Source organism: Canis aureus, chromosome 32 (assembly GCF_053574225.1).
Source record: "Canis aureus isolate CA01 chromosome 32, VMU_Caureus_v.1.0, whole genome shotgun sequence".
Lineage (NCBI taxonomy): Eukaryota > Metazoa > Chordata > Mammalia > Carnivora > Canidae > Canis > Canis aureus.
This window is the reverse complement of record NC_135642.1, coordinates 14,574,685-14,595,755: the sequence shown is the minus strand read 5'-3', so window position 1 is coordinate 14,595,755 and position 21,071 is coordinate 14,574,685. Positions and strand designations below refer to the sequence as shown.

The window sequence follows — 21,071 nt, the reverse complement described above, 5'->3', positions numbered from 1 at the left end:
ACCAGGAGGTAGGGATCATTGGGAGGCATCTTAGAGGCTGGTGACCACATTTATTTATTTAAAAAGAAACCTTAGAGGGGATCCCTGGGTGGCGCAGCGGTTTGGCGCCTGCCTTTGGCCCAGGGCGCGATCCTGGAGACCCGGAATCGAATCCCACGTCGGGCTCCCGGTGCATGGAGCCTGCTTCTCCCTCTGCCTATGTCTCTGCCTCTCTCTCTCTCTCTCTCTCTCTCTGTGTGTGTGTGTGTGTGACTTTCATAAAAAAAAAAATTAAAAAGAAACCTTAGATAGATAGATCGATCTCAAAAGGGATTCCTGAATTCTAGTACCAGCTCTTGAATAATACATTACCTTGCCATTTATCCTAACTGAACAAATATCTCTTGGGACATTCTAGTATTTCTCAAACAGAAAATACCATAGAAAAAGGGCCTTGGGCAGTCCAGGATCTGAGGATTTCTATTTGTGTGTCATTAACTTTCACCATATATTCAATCTTACACTTCCTACTCTGAGATACACTGTTGCCCTATTCTCAAGATCCTCATCACAGTACCCTTCCCTCTGTGCTGCATTAAAATAAAAGTTCTTTCTTCATATACAGCTACTGGATTGCTTTCTCACATACTCTTCTATGTATCTTACCCTTCACAGATTTGCAAGTGGAGTTGGTTATAAAATAACAATCAGAAGAATAATCATCTTTCCATATTTGGAAAATCCAGCTGTATCTACTGATTCATTTAAAATAAACAAAATAGGGACACCTGGGTGGCTCAGTGGTTGGACGTTTGCCTTGGGCTCAGGTCGTGGTCCTGGAGTCCCGGGATCGGGTCCCACATCGGGCTCCCTGCTTGGAGCCTGCTTCTCCCTCTGCCTGTATCTCTGGCTCTCTCTCTACGTTTCTCATGAAAAATAACTAAAGTCTTAAAAAAAATAGTAATTCTATGAGTACATTAATTAGGATCCTTACTGGGATGCCTGGATCACTCAGCGTGATTGTGAGATGGGCCTCCCCCAGACTCCCAGGCCTCTACCATGCTGGGAGTAGAGCCCGCTTAAGATTCTCTCCCTTTTCCTCTGCCCTTCCTCACAACCCTCAACCCATAGCCTCCGTTCACTCTCTCCCCCTCTAAACAAAACAAAACAAAAAAACAAAAAACAAAACAAAACCCCCACCAAAACCCAAACAAACAAAAACAAAACCTTACCCATGATAGCAGAGATTATATCTGGGTAGCTTGAAGAGAACACTGTACTTGCTGAGTGAAAAATATTCTATTTGAACAGAGAATCGCTATTTGAAATATTGCCAGGCATAATTTCAATGAATCTGGACTTTTTCCCCTATAAATTTCTTTAATTTTAAGGAAAAGCATTTGCAGAAACCCTAATCGCTTCCAATTCAAATTACGTGCCCAGCCAATATTGTGAACTATATTCGGTGAGACAAAGTAATGGGAAAAACAACTGGTGGTTTTAATCAGTGGAAACAATTTGGCAACTTCTTTAAGTTTGAATAGAACAAGAGGAGCTGCATCATCAATTGCCTTTAATGTACACTTTGTTCTGCTTTTTATCCAAGATCTAGACATGACAGTCGAGGTGTCTGCTGTTTTTTTTTAAAGAATATGGAGAGGCTGTGGCATTTCCTGAGCAAAAAGAAAGTTTCTATAACAGTTCAGAGATTGAATATAGGATTTATATTTAACCTTTCCATGCTCTCAATTAATCAGCTTTAATCATGATGTCACTTGAGTGAAGAAAGATTTAAAGTAAAATGAAGCTCATAAGTCATTGCATATTTTCAGTCCATGGCAGACTCCTGGGAGTCCTTTTGATTATTAAGTGGGAAAAAAAAAAAAAAAAAAAAAAAAAAAAGCACCGGCCACAGAGGTAAGTTTGAGGTTTGGTTCTGCCAGGAATTAGTTTTATAGCCTCGAAAAATTGTTAAACCTCTTTGAGATTTTTCTTCTATAAATTGGTGGGTGAGGATGGGAGGGGTTTAATCTTAAGGTTTCCTCTTCATCAAAGAGCTGGAGTCAAAACACTGAATGTACAGGCTTATCCCACACAACCTCATTGCTCTGCTCGCCTCGCTTTTCCTGGAGTCTTCGAGGGACTGCGCCTTCTCTTGCTTAGATTTCCCTACTGGTCCTCGCAGGGGATGCCCATTGACTGAACCCTTTGCTGGTGGTGCTTGAAAAAGGAAAGGAACTCTCATTCTTCATGGGTTGCGAGAACCGTCAAGGATACCTGGGGCTCCAGGCTGGCGTTCTCTTCTGGAGGTTTCGGTCTCCTTTCCTCTTTAAACCTTCAGGCCTCTCGCCAGGGCCGGCCGGGGATGCTGAGTTCGTGTTGGGCGGTTCTGGGGACAGCGCCAACGTGTCAGATCCTGGCAGCTCTGGCTCTGAGGAGGTGGCATGGTAGGGCCTCACGATTCGGTGCCCTTCTTCGTGACTGTCTCAGTGTGTGAATTCATAACGCGACAACGCCTTTCCGACTTCCTTCCACAAAACCCAATCCTGGGGTCACAACCACGCCCCTCTAAGCAAGTGAACTACTGAGCTCAGAGGACAGCAGCGTGCGCCGAGCACGAGCCTCGGGAGCTCAGCTCCTCGGCTCCGGACCGGCAGGCAGTTGCGGCTGCGGCCGCGGCTGGAACTACAAGGCCCAGAATTCCTGCGCGCATGCGCGCTGCCATTGTGATGCTCCTTTCCCGGTAACTCGCCCTCTCAGGCAAACCTGAAGATAGCGGCAAGTCTCCGGTGGGGGGCGGAGACGCTCCCCGCCCGACTCTCCGCCCACCTCGTGATAGGCAATGGGACCAGCCAACCGACGTGGCGGCCCCGGGACGCGCTCCCCAATCAGCCCCTGCGGCGGAGAGGTGGGCGTGCGTACTGGCGGGGCAGGTGGGCTAGGCTGTGTCGGGTTGCGAAGGGGGAGAAGAACGTCGGGTCGGGTCAGCGGGCGCTGCAGTAGTCGCCGCAGCGGCGATGGGAGCGGCGGGGACGCGGCGGCGGCGGCGGCGGCAGCAGGAGGAGCAGGGGCTGGCACAAGCGCAGCGGCTGGGGGCGGCCAGCAGCAGCATTAGCAGCCGCCGCCGCCGCCAGTAGACGCGGACGGTACCCGAGGGGACTGCCTAGCCGGCCGGCCCCGCAAGCCGCGCTCGGGTCCCGCCGCAGTGGGCCGCGGGGGATGGGCAGGCGGCGGCGGCCCCGCCTGCTGAGGGTTGGTCCTTGCCGGTCCTGGCCCTGAGCTGGATCCGAGCCCTCCGCGCGCAATCCCGGCGTCCGCCACGGCCCAGGTAGGACACACCCCCCCCAGCCCCCCGGGCCCCGCCCTCCCCTGGCCCTGACCCTGACCCCCTCCTGCGGCCGCCCCCTCCCCGGAGTGCCCGGCCCTGGCGCGGAGGGAAGGAAGGGTGCGAGGGGCTCCTCGGTCGCTGCCCACGCCCTGGGCTCGTGCCAGCCCTAGTCCCTCCACCCCGGACACCTTCCGCTTCTAGCCCGTGTCCCTGAAGGCTTGTGCCTCGTTTCCCGGGCAGCGTTCGGCGTCTTCACTGAACTTGGAGGGTCACGAAGCTTCCTCGGTTTCTCTCTATGGGTGACCCACATATTACTCGTATTCAGGCTGCTCCCGGTGCCAGGACTGGACACAGGATTCTCAGGAAATGAGAGCGCTTCTTTCGCACCCTGCCTCCCCAAATATCGCAGAGGGGGGCATGGGACTGTGTACAGTGTTCGCGTGTAGTAACGGCCACGAAGGCCATGACTTTCGGTACTTGAGGTGCGAAGGAACGCCCTGAGGGGTTTGCCCGTCATTTGCCTTGACCAAGATGATGTTGACACCCTGGGATGCTGTGGGAGGGACAAAAGGCTCCACACAGAAGTAATGTCAAATCAGGGAAATAAAGAATCCACTGGGATGCCAGGATACTTTATCGCACAGTGAAGTTGATTTTGTTTCAGTCGTGGCTGCCTTAGGGGGTAAAAATGACATTGAGGGTTGTACTTTGCTTTGAATTAAAGTTGATAGGTGGCAGCAATCCCGGTATTAACTCTTCTCATCCTCAGCTTTAGAAATTGCTCTTTCCTTCAGCACTAAAGATTAGGGCAGTTTTCTTATAAGCCGTGTGTTACGTAAAGATGTTCTGGTATTCGATATAAATTGAGATTTTGTACGCATACGTGAGGATCACATTGTTATGAATGGGCACATGTGCTCACACACAGGGAGGATCCACTCTGTGTTTTGTTACACTGTTTGGTTCTGAGCCATTAATCTGAGCCATTAATAACAGTTGCATTGGTTTCTAAACACTGATTTGCTGGAATAGACCGTAAGGATGGGTTTGCGGTTTTCTTTTGGTTAAATAGAATACTGTTCTATTTTAGGGGAAAGGGGACGTAGGAAATTGATTTTATTGAAAGTATTGAGGGGATTGGAGTGCCGTGTATTTCTTACAAAGAGGTAGTAATGATGACAAATACTAGTAATATCAGTAATATCGAAGAATTAATATTAACTCTAGAGATTTTTCAAATAATAAGTGCGCGGACTTCCATGGCATATTTTAATTATTCAAATCGAAAAGCTACCAAAAAGAATCTTTGATTTAGAAGCTTATGTTTTCCTGTACGATATATTTTTATCAAGGTACTGAAAGGGGTGTTTGAGGCAGGGTTATGATGGAAAGTTTCTCTAGCATTTTTCCTTTATGTTAGAATGTTAGGGAATGTTTTTTTTTCCTCTTTCAGTTTTAGACACATAAAATAAATTGAAGTCTTTAGCCTTATTACTTTAATTTCTAATATCAAATTGAAACAAATTGATCTTCAGTAGGGAGGTAAGACTAATATGCCTCGCTCATTTTCTTGTCTTATGGTTAATACAAAATTTAGTGAATTCTCTGTTGTACTATATGACTTCAAATTTTCTGTCTTTTTTGACTTTAAAAAAATACTGATTATTTTAGTGCCTCAGAAAATCTGCATGAGATTAGGCTCATTTGCTTTAGCAAATTGAACTCAGTTATGTAGGGCTTCAAATATCTTTAAATGCAGTGTGGGAAGTGAAGTTTGTATAATTTGACAATTTTGAAGGTATTTTACATAAAAAATGCACCAAAATGTGAGAATTAGTGATAGATTGTTGGTTTTTCAAAGTAAACAAATGTTATGGAGCTGGAGTTCACTATGATGATTGAATTTAACTTTGACAGGTGCAGTCAATCCTTTGTTTTATAACTTTAAAAAGTAATATATAGAGATGACAAGTTGATAGCCACTCATGAGAGACTGACCCGGAGCCACTCAACTAAGACACTGAGATTCCTAATCCTCAGAAACTCTGAGTTAACGAATGTTTGTTGCAAAAAAAAAAAAAAGAAAACAAAACAACAACAACAACAAAAGCACTACATAAGGGAAAATGTTTAATGACCGCTATTGTACTAGTGTGGACTTAATCGATTGGCAAAATAAAACAGCCTTTGAGAATTAATATTCTCAAAGGAAAATATAGCTTCATTCCTCACTTAAAAAATTAAATCTCCTATAGAAAAATTCTTATGGGTACCTGGCTGCCTCAGTTGGTTAAGCCTCTGACTCTTGATTTCAAGTCAGGTCATGATCCTCAAGGTTGGGAGATTGAGCCCTGCATTGGGCTCCATGCTAAGCTTGGAGCCTGCTTAAGATTCTCTGTATCCCTCGGCCTCTGCCCCTCCCCTACTTGTGTTCTCTATCTCAAAAAAAAAAAAAATTATAGATATGTGGCAAGCAATTTTCAATTTGAACATATTAGAAGAACCTCAGTTGGCTGGCTCAGTTGGCTGGCTCAGTTGGCAGAACATGCAACTCTTGATCTCAGGGTTAAGTTTGAGCCCCACATTGGGTGTTGAGACTACTTAAATAAATAAAACTTTAAAATAAATAAATCCTTTAAAAAACCAATTTGAGTACATGTTATTCAAAAATATTCTAGTCATGTATTTTTTTTTTCTTTTTGAGGTTTTTGATAAATACTCAAAATATAATTGGAGGTTTGTCAGCTTTTTTTTTTTTTTTTTTTAAGATTTATTTATTTATTCATGAGAGACACAGGAGGAGGGAGAAGCAGGCTCCATGCTGGGAGCCTGACCTGGGACTTGATCCCGGGACTCCAGGATCGCGCTCCGGGCCAAAGGCAGGCGCTAAACCGCTGAGCCACCCAGGGATCCCCTTTTTATCGTTATTTTTTAATTGAAGTATGTAGTTGATACACAATGTTAAATTAGTTTCCTGTGTACACAATTCTGTATGTAATTTTGTGCTCATCACAAGTGTAGCTACAACTGTCACCATACAATGCTATTACAGTACCATTGACTGTATTCCCTATACTGTACCCTCTATTCCCATGACTTATTCTCTTTTTTTTTTAATTTTTTTTAAATCTTTATTTATTTATGATAGTCACAGAGAGAGAAAGAGAGAGAGGCAGAGACATAGGCAGAGGGAGAAGCAGGCTCCATGCACCGGGAGCCCGACGTGGACTCGATCCCGGGTCTCCAGGATCGCGCCCTGGGCCAAAGGCAGGCGCCAAACCACTGCGCCACCCAGGGATCCCCCCATGACTTATTCTCTAACTGGAAGCCTGTACCTCCCACTCCCCTTCACCCATATTGCCCGTCCCCCATCTCCCCTCCGCTATGGCAACCATCACTTTGTTCTTTGTATTTATGGGTCTGTTAATGCTTTTTTTGTTTGTTTTGTTTTTAAGATTCCACATATAAGTGAAATCATACGGTATTTGTAGTCTGAATTATTTCACTTAGCAAAATACCCCCTAGAGTCCATGCATGTTGTCACAAATGGCAAGAGCTCAGTGTTTTTATGGCTGAATAATATTCTAGAGTGTATATATACCACTTTTTCTTTATTCATCCATCTATGGATAGACACTTGGGTTGCTTCCTTTTATCGTTATTTTATACTTGTCTCTTTTTCTTTCTGCAGTTTCAAGGTAATTGCCTTTTTAAAAATGATTTTGGGGGCGGGGGCAGTTCCCTGGGTGGCTCAGCGGTTTGGTGCCTGCTTTCGGCCCAGGGCGTGATCCTGGAGTCCCGGGATCGAGTCCCATGTCGGGCTCCCGGTGCATGGAGCCTGCTTCTCCCTCTGCCTATGTCTCCCTACCTGGAGCCTGCTTCTCCCTCTGCCTGTGTCTTGCCTCTCTCTCTGTGTCTCTCATGAATAAATAAATAAATCTTTAAAAAAATGATTTTGCATTGTTTCCCTTGTTAATATTTTATCTGACATTTAGTTTTCTTCATATGTTGTATATTATGTATTAAGTTTGGAAAGCCTCTCTTTTTTTCTTTGATCCACGAAGGGCCTCACGTTCTAAAGTACTTCAAAAATGGTTTTATCAACATTTTCCAGTGACTAATAAAGCAGAGATGAGGGGAGGAAATAGGAAAAAAATGAACAGCTGAAGAGACTCCTGCCTCTCACAAAATTTGATTTGAAAAAATCATCTGGAAACTAATTCATGTTGTAGATAGTAAACTAGATTAGGACTTCATTTCTGCTGCACTTACTTAGCACTTAAAAAATTCAGCATGTCCAAGACAAAAGTCAGCCCTCCGTCAACTGCTTTAATTCTACAGATAAAGGTATTACTATTTAATCAATCACCCAAGTTAAAAAATCTCATTATGTATATATGTTTTTTGACTTCCTCTTTCCCCTGGTTCTACTTGGACAAAATCTCTCCTTTTCATTTCCACTGCTAGCACCTTAACATAGCCTCTCTGTACCTATCTCTTAAAACTATTGCAGCTCTGAACCTCATTATCTATCCTTAGAACTATTGTAATAGCCTCATCCAGTTGTTCATTAAATATTTGTTAATCATCTACTGTGTAACTATGCTAGGGCTTAGAAATTTGACAGTGAAAAGGACAAGAATGATGTCACTTTTGGAGCTTACGATATAGTGGGAGCAGTCTGTTGTAGAGTAAGGAATTACAGGTATTCCCAAGTATCATGAAGGGAAAATGCAGGCTATCATATGAACACATTAACAGATGTTAACAGTCTCAGAAATGGATTCAGGGAAGTAGTCTTCTATTTTGTCACCCACAGTTTACTCTACATACTCTACCAGGGATTAGTAGATATATTATAGCTGAAGCAGTTAAATAATTTAAAAAAGTATTTTTAATAATAAATTTTGTAATAAAAAATTTTAATAAAAATTAAATGCTCACCCAACTTTTGAAACAGTTCCAGACAAAATCCTTTCAGAATGCCAGAACACTTTGAAAAATTTGGTCCTACAGAGTTCACCTCTCCCTCCAATATGAATTTCTACTTTGGGTTCTCCTAGGCTTCAATGGCTTGAGTATTGACAGAATTCTTATGTTATGTCTTCCAGGTAAGTAGAGATTTATCTCTATTGCTAGAATCTAGCAGTTTATAGGTGAGTTATTAAATGTACAAGTAGTTAGGATATAATTTGAACTTATTTCTAAGTTTAAAAAATATAATGCTTTTATAAATCAAAAGAAGTCCCTTATATGCTGGCACCAAATTTTGGTTTAGAAAATAAGGTTACTAGCAGCCCAGGTGGCTCAGCGGTTTAGTGCCACCTTTGGCCCAGGGTGTGATCCTGGAGACCTGGGATGGAGTCCCACATCAGGCTCCCCGCATGGAGCCTGCTTCTCCCTCTGCCTGTGTCTCTGCCTCTCTCTCTCTCTGTGGCTCTCGTGAATAAATAAATAAAATCTTAAAAAAAAAAAAAGAAAGAAAGAAAAGAAGGTTAGCCATTAACCCCTTAAATTAATCAATGCTTACAAAACAAATGAATATAAACTGTTAATTATGCATCGAGATGAGATTTGAATGTATTCTCATTTCTAGTATAGCATATCATAGAACCTTAGATTACTTAAATCTCTTTTCACCTCAGGTTTGCTATTTTTAAAAAGGGAAATTAACATACTTAAAATATAATTACAGTGGAGATCATTACAGGGAAGTTTTCTGTATTGATTTTTTTCCTTTGTCTTAGTGGGAAGATCATAGATATAATGCTTTGTTTGGTTGATATGGTTACAGAAAGATTTTACCCAAGGAATGGACTTGTTTAGTGTTTTCATTACAATCAGGCCATGTAAGTTACACTGTACTTTCTATAGGGGAAGAATTTGTTTATATGTTGTTAGTGTTGTAGCCAGGGAGAAGAGAACTAGATTGTTTACACTTTTATCCTGTTGTCAGTAATTGTAACCAAACTGACTTGTAAAATTTCTCTTTATTTTAATAGATATTTTACTTTCTTGAATATATTTATTGAACCTAGAGAGATTCCTAGCTGCCAGAAGTGTAATTTACCTCCTGTAAAAATTTAGGAGGAACATTTGGAGGATGATTGGTGACTAAATGTTCCTTTTGCTATCAGCAAATAGGGTTATTCACAAATCTTTATCACTTTTCAATAACCCTTTAGAGAGACTCTTGCTAAAACCTTTGGAGTAAAACAAAAACAAAATCCTGTGGGGTTTATCCTATTCCTGACTCTTATTTCTGTTGTTTACATTAATATTATTAGGTATCTTGAAAAACTTAGGTGTTGTGTAGTCTTTGCAAACTTGTGTCTATCTCAGCTTGTTTAAAAACATAATTGAGATTATTTTTTAACATGAAAAGTCTAGGGATCCCTGGGTGGCGCAGCGGTTTGGCGCCTGCCTTTGGCCCGGGGCACGATCCTGGAGACCCAGGATCGAATCCCACGTTGGGCTCCCTGCATGGAGCCTGCTTCTCCCTCTACCTGTGTCTCTGCCTCTCTGTCTCTCTCTGTGTAATTATCATGAATAAATAAATAAAATCTTTAAAAAAAAAAAAACATGAAAAGTCTATTATTTTGACTTTGGAGATACATGAGATAGCCACTCTGCATCTAACTATATATATGTATTTTTATTATTTATTTTTTTAAAAAAGACTTTATTTATTTATTCATGAGAGACACAGAGAGAGGCAGGCAGAAACACAGGCAGAGGGAGAAGCAGGCTCCCTGCAAGGAGCCCAATGTGAGACTCGATCCTGGATCCTGGGATCACGCCTTGAGCCGAAGGCAGATGCTCAACCACTGAGCCACCCAGGCGTCCCTATATATGTATTTTTAAAGATTTTATTTCATTTTTTTATTCAAGATTTTATTTATTTACTCATGAGAGACACAGAGAGGTAGAGACATAGCAAAGGGAGAATCAGGCTCCCTGTGAGGAGCCCGATATGGGACTTGATCCCGGGACTCCAGGATCACGCCCTGAGCCAAAGGCAGACGCTCAACCCCTGAGCCATCCAGGTATCCCAAAGATTTTATTTATTTAAGAGAGAGCGCAAGAGTAGGAGGAGGGGCAGAGGGAGAGGGAGAAGCAAGCTCCGCACTGTACAGAGAGCCCAGCTTGGTGCTGGATCCGAGAACCCTGATATCATGACCCAAGCTGAAGGTACACACTCAACCAACTGAACCACCCAAGTCCCCCTACATCTAACTATATTTTAATCTATTTTTAGAATACAGATTATGTATTCCAAGTATTATTTACATAATAGATCATGATTGCTTTTTTTTTCTTAAGATTTTATTTATTCATGAGAAACACAGAGAGGCAGAGACATAGGCAGAGGGAGAAGCAGGCTCCCTGTGGGGAGCCCAATGTGGGACTTGATCCCCAGACTCTGGCATCACTTTCAGAGCCAAAGGCATATATGCTCAACCTCTGAGCCACCCAGGAATTCTGATCATTATTACTTTTAAAGAATCTAATCTTTTACTTTAATGATAGGGGGGTTTTGGTATATTTATAGTTTTCATCAAATTTGAAAGAATTTAAGACATTTTCTGTTTAGATTTTTCCCCTCCAAGCATGGAATCTTTCCAGGCTCAATAAGTGTATCTGGACATTAAAATATCTACTAAAAGTAGAGAGAAACTTTTGTATAAGACAGTGTGGTTACAGTAACTGACAACAAAATAAAAGTGTAAACAATCTGTTCTTTCCTTATGGGACTCCAGTTACATGTATGTTAGGCTTTTGATGTTAGCCCATAACTAACTGATGCCCTGTTGGATGTTTGTTTGTTTTTTTCTCTGTATGTTTCATCTTGGGTAGTTTTTCTCCCTCTATCTTGAAGTTCACTAATCCCTTCTTCTACAGTAGCAATCTGGTGTTAATCCTATGCAGTGTTGGGGTTTTTGTTTTTTATCTTAGATATGTACTTTTCATGCCTAGAATTCCTTATTTACCAGTTCTATCATCTGTATCTTTCTGGGTCTGTTTTTTTTCTCTTTTCCTTTTTTTTCTTCCTCCCTTCCTTCCTTTCTTCCTCTCTCTCTCCCTTCCTCTCTTCCTTCCTTCCTTCCTACTTTCCTTTTTTCCCCCTCCCTCCTTCCTTCTCTCCTTCCTTCTTTCCTTCTTATTAAAGTATAATTGATACACAGTGTTTCATTAGTTTCAAGTTTGTACAACTTAGTGCTAAGACAAATCTAGAGTTAATGCTGTGCTCACCACAAGTCTAACTCCCATCTGGCACCATAAGTGCTATTATAATACCATACCATGCTTAACCTTTCATCTCTGTGACTTTTTAATTCCATTACTAGAAGTCTGTACCTCTCACTCCTCTTTACCCATTTTGCACATCCCACCACCACCCTCCCCTGTGACAACCAGCAGTTTGTTCTTTGTATTTTTTTTTTTAATTTTTATTTATTTATGATAGTCACACAGAGAGAGGCAGAGACACAGGCAGAGACACAGGCAGAGGGAGAAGCAGGCTCCATGCACCGGGAGCCCGATGTGGGATTCGATCCCGGGTCTCCAGGATCGCGCCCTGGGCCAAAGGCAGGCGCTAAACCGCTGCGCCACCCAGGGATCCCCTGTTCTTTGTATTTGTGGGTCTGAGTTTTTTGTTATTTGTTTAATTTTTTTTTTTTTTTTTTAGTGAAATCATATAGTATTAGTCTTTCTTTCTCTGACTTCACTTAGCATAATACCCTCTAGGTCCATCCATGTTGTCACAGATGGTAAGATCACATATAACTTCTTTTTTATGTATTCATCTCTTGATGGATACTTAGTTTGCTTCCATATCTTGGCTGTTGTAAGTAATGCTTCAGTAAACACTGAATATATCTTTTTGAATTAGTGTTTTCATTTTCTTCAGGTAAATGCCTAGTAGTGGAATTACTGGATCGTTTGGTATTTCTAGTTTTAGTTTTTTGAGGAACATCCATACTGGTAAGGGTTCTTTTTTCTTCACATCCTTGCTCGCCCTTGTTATTTCTTGTCTTTTTGATACTAGCCATTCTGACAGGTATAAGGTGATACTTGATTGTGATTTTAATTTGCATTTCCCAGGGCGCCTGGGTGGCTCAGTCAGTTAAGTAAGCATCTGCCTTCCGCTCAGGTCATGATCCCAGCGTCCTGGAATTGAACCCACATCAGTCTCCCTGCTCAGCAGGGAGTCTGCTTCTCCCTCTCCTTATGCCTCTTCCCCCCCACTCATGCTCTCTCTCACGTTCTCTCTCTCTCTCTTTCTCTCTCGCTATCTCAAATAAATTAAAAAAAATAAATTTGCATTTCCCTAATAATTAGTGATGTTGAACATCTTTTCATGTGTCTGTTTGCCATATCTATGTCTTCTGTGAAAAAAATGTCTTTTTAGGACTGCCGCCCATTTTTAAATTGGATTATTTGGGATTTTTACCATTGAGTTGTCTAAGTTCTTTATATATTTTGGATATTAACTCATCAGATATATCATTTGCAGATATCTTCTCCCATTCAGTTGGTTGTTTTTTTGTTTTATTGATAGTTTCCTTTACTGTGCAAAAGCTTTTTATTTCGGTGTAGTCCCAATAGTTTATTTTTGCTTTTGCCGTTCCTTTCCTGCAGAGACTTACCTAGAAAAATGTTACTAAGGCCAGTGTCAGAGAGATTACTGCCTATGTTTTCTTCCTGGGAATTTTATGGTTTCAGGTCTCACAGTTAGGTCTTTAATCCATTTTGAGTTCATTTTTGTACATGGTATAAGAAAAAGCAGTCCAGTTTCATTCTTTTGCATGTAGCTGTCTAGTTTTCCCAGCACCATGTACTGAAGAGACTGTCTTTTTTCCATTGTATAATCTTGTCCACTTTGTTGTAGATTAATTGACCATCAATGTGTGGTTTTATTTCTGAGTTTTCTATTTCATTGATCTGTGTGTCTGTTTTGTGCCAATGCTGTACTGTTTGGATTATTGTAACTTTGTAGTAGATCTTGAAATCTGGGATTGTGATACCTCCATCTTTGTTTTTCTTTCTGAAGAATGCTTTGACTTGGGTCTGTTTTTATTGTTTGGATTTCTCCTTGTTTGCATCCCTGGTAATTTGTTTGTGTGCCAGACAGTATGATTTCACATCGTTATGTGCTAGAATTTTTTTTCTTTTGGTATTCCTTTAAATATTTTCAGTGTTGGGATGCCCAGGTGGCCCAGCGGTTTAGCGCGCCTCTGCCTTTGGGCCGGGGGCCTGATCCTGGAGACTCGGGATCGAGTCCCATGTTGGGCTCCTTGCGTGGAGCCTGCTTTTCCCGCTGCCTGTGTCTCTGCCTCTCTCTCTCTCTCTTTTTTTTTAATTTATTTTTTATTGGTGTTCAATTTACTAACATACAGAATAACCCCCAGGGCCCGTCACCCATTCACTCCCACCCCCCGCCTTCCTCCCCTTCTACCACCCCTAGTTCGTTTCCCAGAGTTAGGAGTCTTTACGTTCTGTCTCCCTTTCTGATATTTCCCACACATTTCTTCTTCGTTCCCTTATATTCCCTTTCACTATTATTTATATTCCCCAAATGGATGAGAACATATAATGTTTGTCCTTCTCCGACTGACTTACTTCACTCAGCATAATACCCTCCAGTCTCTCTCTCTCTTTCTCTCTCTCTCTGTCTCTCATGGATAAATAAATAAAATCTTTAAAAAAATATATTTTCAGTGTTAATTTTGGGATACATTAAGTTATTTGAAAATAGTTTGATGCGGGCAGCCCCAGTGGCTCAGTGGTTTAGCACTGCCTTCAGCCCAGGGTGTGATCCTGGAGACCCAGGATCCAGTCCCAGGTTGGGCTCCCTGCCTGGAGCCTGCTTCTCCCTCTGCCTGTGTCTCTGCCTCTTTCTCTCTCTCTCTCTCTCTCTGTGTCTCTCATGAATAAATAAATAAAATCTTAAAAAAAAAAAAAGAAAAGAAAATACTTTGATGCATTCAAAACTCTGGATGTTTTAAAAGGTCTTTTTCAAAAAAAAAATAAAGGTCTTTGTCACTCTGGTGAGTATACAAGCTATATGTAGCCTTATTTGAACATCAAAGATTGTTCTGCCTTCCCCTTTCGAATGATTTAAACCTGGCTTTGATCGGTTCACTTCCTTAAACACATACACTCACTGATAAGTACTCAGCCAGAGTCTCAGGGGGAATCAATCCTCTTTAGATATCCACAGCTATCATTCATTTTTAAAAATATTTTTATTTATTTATTTATTTGAGAGCGAGAGAGAGAGAAAGAGAGAATATGAGTGGGGAGGAGAGGGAGAAGCAGACCCCTTGCTAAGCAGGGAGCCCCATATGGGACTCGATCCCATGACCTTGGGATCATGACCTGAGCTGATGCAGATGCTTAACTGACTGAGCCACCCAGGCGCCCCACACAGCTATCATTCTTCGTGTTGATCTCTAGTGTTTTGTCCTGTTTTGACTTCCCCAGAACTCTTAATTTTGTCTCAGTTCATTGTGACCCCTGGGCTCTATTTGGGTTCCCCCTTCCTGTGCTGCAGCCTGGAAATTCCCTCCAAGTGGTGAGTTGGGGGCAATTGTAAGGCTTTTATTTATTTCCCTTTTCTTATGAATCCTTGTTCTGTAGTGCCTGTTGTCTATGGTGTCTAAAATCCACTGTCCTTTTTTCTAATTGTTGAAAGTGGGAGGGTAAATATAGTCTCTGTTACCTTATTGTGGCCAGGAACTGCCGTGGTCTGATGAGTATATTTAAATCTCAAACAGGAGTCATGTTTCACAGTTTTGCTGTCATTAGAAATCTGTGTATTATCTTTATGCTCAAGTATGGTTTAAAAAATATCTTCTAAAAAATATCTTCTATATGCGTAATAGATGTCATAAGCTCTTCTGATGATCAATGCTAGTATTCTTTCCACTGGAATTAAAATTATAGGTAAAAATAATTTTCCTGGGGCACCTGGGTGGCTCAGGTTAAGTGCCCAACTCTTGATATTGGCTCAGGTCATGATCTTGAGGTCCCAAGTCGAGATCCCCTCTTAGTGGGCAGTCTGCTTGTTTCCCTCTCTCTTTGCCTCTCCTCTTGCTCACAGGGATATGCATGTGTGCACACCTGTTCTGTCTCTCAAATCAATCAATCTTTAAAATAATTTTCCTTTTTTTTGTTGTTAAAGAGTAGAACCTAATAATATGGCACTACTTATAAAAACCACACTGTCATTTGTTTATTCATTTACTTATAAAGGATTTTAAAAATTTGACACAGAGAGAGCACACAAGCAGAGGAACAGCAGAGGGAGAGGGAGAAGCAGGCTCTCAGTTAAGCAGGGAGCCCCATGTGGGGCTTGATCCTAGGACCTTGTGATCATAATCTGATCCGAGGGTAAATGCTTAGCTGACTGAGTCACCCAGGTGCCCCCACACTGTTATTTATTTTGTGAGTTATTTAGCTTCCCTCCAAGTAGGAGAATTGTATTACTTCAGTGTATCTAGATAATAGTAGTTCTAAGTGTACTTCCTTTCTATCCTCCCCCTGGTCTGAAGTCCTTCAGTGGCTCCCCTTTGCTGAAATAGAATGAAGTTGAAGTTCATTTTCTTCCTAGACTGATTTTTACAGTCTGAACTTTACCTTTCACATCTATATGTATTTTTTCCTCTATGATCAGAACTTTTAGACTAATTGTAGTCCATTTAGACTAATGTACACTTTCATTTTTCCATGCACTTGTATGTTGTGTTTATTTCCTCTTCTGTTTCTTTGCTTAGCTTCTCAGTCAGTTAGCTTTTGCCTTCAAACAAACCACCTCAAAGTTCAGACTAAAACAACAATTTGTGAGTTAACTATTCTGTGGATTTGCAGTTTGGGCCCAGCTGAATGGTTCTTTTTGGTGTTGTCTGGGCTCACTTATGCGAGGCAGTCAGCTATCTTGGGTTTCTTCACAGTCTGGTTTCCAAAACCAGCAAAAGAGGGCAAGTTCAGTGCATAAATGTTTTTCAGGTTTCTGGGTCATGTTTGTTAATGTCACATTGGTCGAAGCAGTTACAGGGCCAAGCCCAGTCTCCAGGATGGAGAAAGAAACTCTAGGTCTTGATGGAAGACGAAGCAATATCACATTGTAAAAAGATGTGTATGCAGGAATGGGAGGATTTTGTGGCTATTTTGCAATCTACCAAACCATTATAAATCCTATCTTCTCTCAGAAACTTTGTGTGATCATCCTAGCCCATGTAAACCTCCCACAGTTCTGATGTGTCATATGTACTTAGCCCGTACAGCTTGAAGTTTCTTTACCTTTTAAATCCAGAGAATTAGTGTTAATTTCTATTTTTGTATTATATATTCTATTTCAAAGAATAATTTGGAAATAATTGTTCACATTTTCTTCTCTTATTGTAAACTCATTGAGGGCAAAACCTGCATTATATTTCTGTCTACTCCTTTGTGTATTCATAACAATTTATTCAATGAGTATATGGTATATTTTCAAATCAACTCTTAATTATTTGCTTGAGGATAACTTTTTTTTTTTAAAAGAGTTTATTTATTTATTCATGAAAGACACAGAGAGAGAGAGGCAGAGACACAGGCAGAGGGAGAAGCAGGCTCCACTCAGGGAGCCCGATGTGGGACTCGATCCCAGGACTCCAGGATTATGCCCTGGGCCGAAGGCAGGCACTAAACCACTGAGCCACCCAGGGATCCCGCTTGAGGATAACTTAATTTCAGTCAGCTGTATAGGAGGTCTTCCAGTAATTAAATATTTATTGAAAGATTGTTCTGTAGTCAGTATTACAGTAGGTACTAAGTACAAAGATGAGAAGAATTCTGCTCTTTTTTTTTTTTTTAAAGATTTTATTTATTTATTCATGAGAGACACAGAGAGAGAGATCGAGAGAGGCAGAGACACAGGCAGAGGGAGAAGCAGGCTCCGGGCAGGGAGCCCGACATGGGACTTGATCCTGGGACTCCAGGATCACACCCTGGGCCGAAAGCAGGCTCTAAACCGCTGAGCCACCCAGGCGTCCCAAGAATTCTGCTCTTGACCTCAAGAAATTTATAGTCTATTAGGAAAACATTGCAAATTATGCATATATTTCTAAGCCTGTTTCTTTATTGTGAACCTGGATTTCCACCCTGTGCCCAACTCATAGGTTAACTGGTTTTTACCACGCATAGATTGGACAGTCTCTGGCTGGTCTGTCACACTGCTAGACTGTTGTTGCCTAATCTATTCTATGTCTGGCTGTCCTTGCCTCTGGTTCATGTGACTATTTCTGTTACTGTTCTTATTATAAGACATGTTAATCACAGACTACATAAAACTTAGATGTGCAGTTTAACAAATAATTATAAGTGGTTAAGAAATGTAATTTTTTTTTAAGAAATAGAACATTATCTGCAACTCAGAAGCCCCTTCCTGATCTCATTCCCCTTTACCCCAAAGGAATCTATTCTTGTGATTTGTGAAAAATCATGTCCTTGGTTTTCTTTATAGACTTCCTACCTATGTTTGCATCCCTATTTAACATAATTTAGTTTTACTTATTTTTGAACTTTATATAAAAGAATTTGTAATATAGGTATACTTTTTTCTTGCTTGAGTTTTTTATTTTTTTAAAAGATTATATTTATTCATTCATGAGAGACACACACACACACACACACAGAGGCAGAGACACAGGCAGAGGGAGAAGCAGGCTCCATGCAGGGAGCCTGACATGGGACTCGATCACACCCTGAGCCGAAGGCAGGCGCTAAACCACTGAGCCACCCAGGGACCCGCTTGCTTGAGTTTTTTGTTTGTGAGATTTGTTCCGTGGTTCAGTGTTGCAGTAGTTTCTTCATTTTCATTTTAGTACATTGTGGTAGGTAAAAAATGGTCCCTCAAAGATATTCATGTGCCTAATCCCTGACATCTGTGAATGTGTTACCTTATATGGCAGAAGGGACTTTGCAGATGTGATTAAGTTAAGGCTTTTGAGGTCGGAATATTACTCCTGATTATCCAGGTTGGTTCAGTGTAATATAAGTGTACAAGTGTATATAGGTGTACAAGGGACCTTATATAAGAGGGAGACATATATAAAGAGTTGTAATGATAGAAGCAGAGATCAGAGAGAGATTTGAAGATGCTACACTAATAGCTTGGAACTTGAAGGATGAGGCCATGAGCCAAAGCACCCAGGCAGCTTCTAGAAGCTAGAAAAGGTATTTTCCCATTGAGCCTCCAGAAGGAGCATAGCCTTGATGACACCTTGATATATTATCCCCATTAGAAGCCTGAACTTTGTTCTCTAGAACTGTAAGATTATAAATTTGTGTTGTTTTGCCACTAAATTTATGGCGATTTGTTACCATGGTAGCAGGAAACTAATACTTTTTTTTTTTTTTTTTTTAACTCTGAATGTACTATACTTTATCCATTCTTCTCTTGCTGGACATTTGTTTTTAGTTTTGGTGTTTATGGATGGTGTGGCTATGAACATATTTGTGTATGTTTCCTGGTACACATGAGAGAAGAGGGTTTTTGGATATATACCTAGGAAAAGAGTTGTTGGGTTTCAGGATATGCATATTTTCAACTTCATAATATAGAACTATTTTCCAAAGTACATTCCTGCCAGCAGTGTATGAGAGACTTTAAGTTTTTATTTTTAAGTAATTTCTTCTTTGATACTCACTATGATGATGCTTCCTTCATGTAGGCGGGTTCTCAAAATTTGCTTCAAGTCAAGACACATTTAGGAACTAATTTATACTGTTTCTGATCTAGAAATATGTGTCATTGGTTTATTTTTATACCCTTTTTGATAAACCAATTTTTCTATTAACTTTAAAAGCAAGTTATAACAATGCGAATGTTGTAATTGAATTTGTAATCATAGTTGTAAAGTAATAATTTTCTCTTGCTGACAAAAACATTTTTATATGAATTTGATGAGTAATGGTTGTATAATAGGCTTAAATTCAAGGCCTCCATGCAAACATAATTTCTTTTCATCAGCATTCAAGCAGTCAGGGACTATTTTGAACAGTAGTATGCCTGTGGATATGACTATTTCTCCTTCATTTGGTTAAGAAGCATACAAAATGATTTACTAAGCACTAACAACCATTTATTGAGCATACTTATTGTGCCAGGCAGTGTGATAAACACTTTACATATATCACATATTACCACTTTTAATCCTCAGATAGCCACTGTTATCCTTTTATTGTAGATGAGGAAATTCAGGCCCAGAAAATTTAAATAGTGGGGCTTAGGTTATGCATCCAGGATTTGAATCTAGGTAGTCTGGTCTTAATGTCTATTTTATGAGAAGTCCCTGGAGTCAGAAGACATAAACACACAGCAGTATTATGTTAATTTCTCTTATAGGGAGTTCTCTTTATTAGGTGTGGTTTGGTCTGGCTTATGTTTATGGAATTCTAATACGATTTTTTTTTTTTATCCATTTGCCATTGTGTCTCTTATATTTCTTATTTTTATTTTCCCATTATTTCTCCTTTTCCTCTCACCTTTCTTTTATATTTGTTAATGTGAATCTATATGACTTATAATTTGATGTCTCATTTTCAGCTCATCAATTAAGTTCATCAACTGTATTGGTTAATTGCAGAGTTTATGTATTTTTATTATGGCAGAGGATATGTGATTATTATATGGTCTTCATCTTCAAGGGATTTATAATTTAGGGGACTGTCAGTGTTATTTGTTGGCTATTTGCTTCTCAGTCTTTTTTCTACTAGCAAATGTTTCAGATGACTTTTTACCACATGTTATTTGGTAAGTTGGATCTCCATTTAGTATGTTTTTTCCATATTTTCATCATCTTTGGGTCTATTTTGGCAATCCCTCCACATTTAGCATCATTATCTTAACTCATTATTATGATATTTTCTCCCTATTTTATGTAGTTAAGGATATTATCAAGGAGGAATTTAATTTTTTTCTTGCAATATCTAGTTTTCTTGCATTAAGATCAATTCTTTTTATTAGTGTTACTGAAAAAATGAATTCCAATTATTTGACAGCATTGATACAGCATGTTCATTGATTTGAACAGCCAAATTACGTTGATTTTTTTTTTTTTAAACGATATAATCAGTGATGTGAAATAAAAAAGAACCTGTGGTTCATGTACAACTTTGAGAAACTATTGCCCATTGAAGTCTGGTGTATTAGTTATGTATTGCTATGTAACAAATTACCCAAAATTTAGTGTTTTAGAACAACAACAATTATTATCTCACAGTGTCTGTAGGTCAAGACTTTGATTTGTGACTCAGCTGGGTACTCTGTTTTAGGATCAATCACAGGCTGCAGTGAAGGTAGGCTAATAGTTGTCGTATGGCTCACCCGGGGAAGGATCTCTTTCTAAGCATACTCTGATGGGCTGGCATGATTCACTTCCTTGTGAGTGGTTGGACCAAAGACCTCAATTCTCTGTTAGCTGTCGGTACCTATATTAATTGGAATCATATAATTCTGCCAGCAGGGGCTGCCCTCAGTTCTTTGCCATGTGGGCCTTTCCTGGGGGCAACATGGCAGCTTGTTTCATCAGAGTAAGCAAGTGGGAAGAGGGAAGAGCCAAGGAGAGAGAATGTGAGCAAGGTAGACGTCACAGTCCTTTATAATGTATCTGGGAAGTGACCTCCTATTATTTTTGCTGTATTCTTTTAATTAAAGTGAGGTCACCTACACCTAGATTCACCTACATTCAACTGTGGGGGGCAATCAAAAGCATGA

General features: G+C 40.4%; 1 protein-coding gene and 1 long non-coding RNA gene across 3 annotated transcripts in view; one reads left to right on the top strand and one right to left on the bottom strand.

The window, feature by feature from the left end:
- Positions 1-2,855, bottom strand: part of LOC144303085 (uncharacterized) — a 32,034-nt gene extending 29,179 nt beyond the window's left edge. The window contains exon 1 of the long non-coding RNA XR_013370107.1: positions 1,212-2,855. This is a non-coding gene — a long non-coding RNA (uncharacterized LOC144303085). The remainder of the gene's footprint in view (positions 1-1,211) is intronic.
- The window catches only part of TTBK2 (tau tubulin kinase 2), a 176,772-nt gene continuing 158,434 nt past the window's right edge, over positions 2,734-21,071 (top strand). The window contains exon 1 of one of the 2 annotated variants that reach the window (XM_077880807.1): positions 2,734-2,887. The gene's annotated coding sequence lies outside the window, so the exon portion shown is untranslated. Of the gene's footprint in view, positions 2,888-2,942; positions 3,308-21,071 lie in introns of those variants that run through there. The other variant, XM_077880808.1, reaches the window with a different exon arrangement.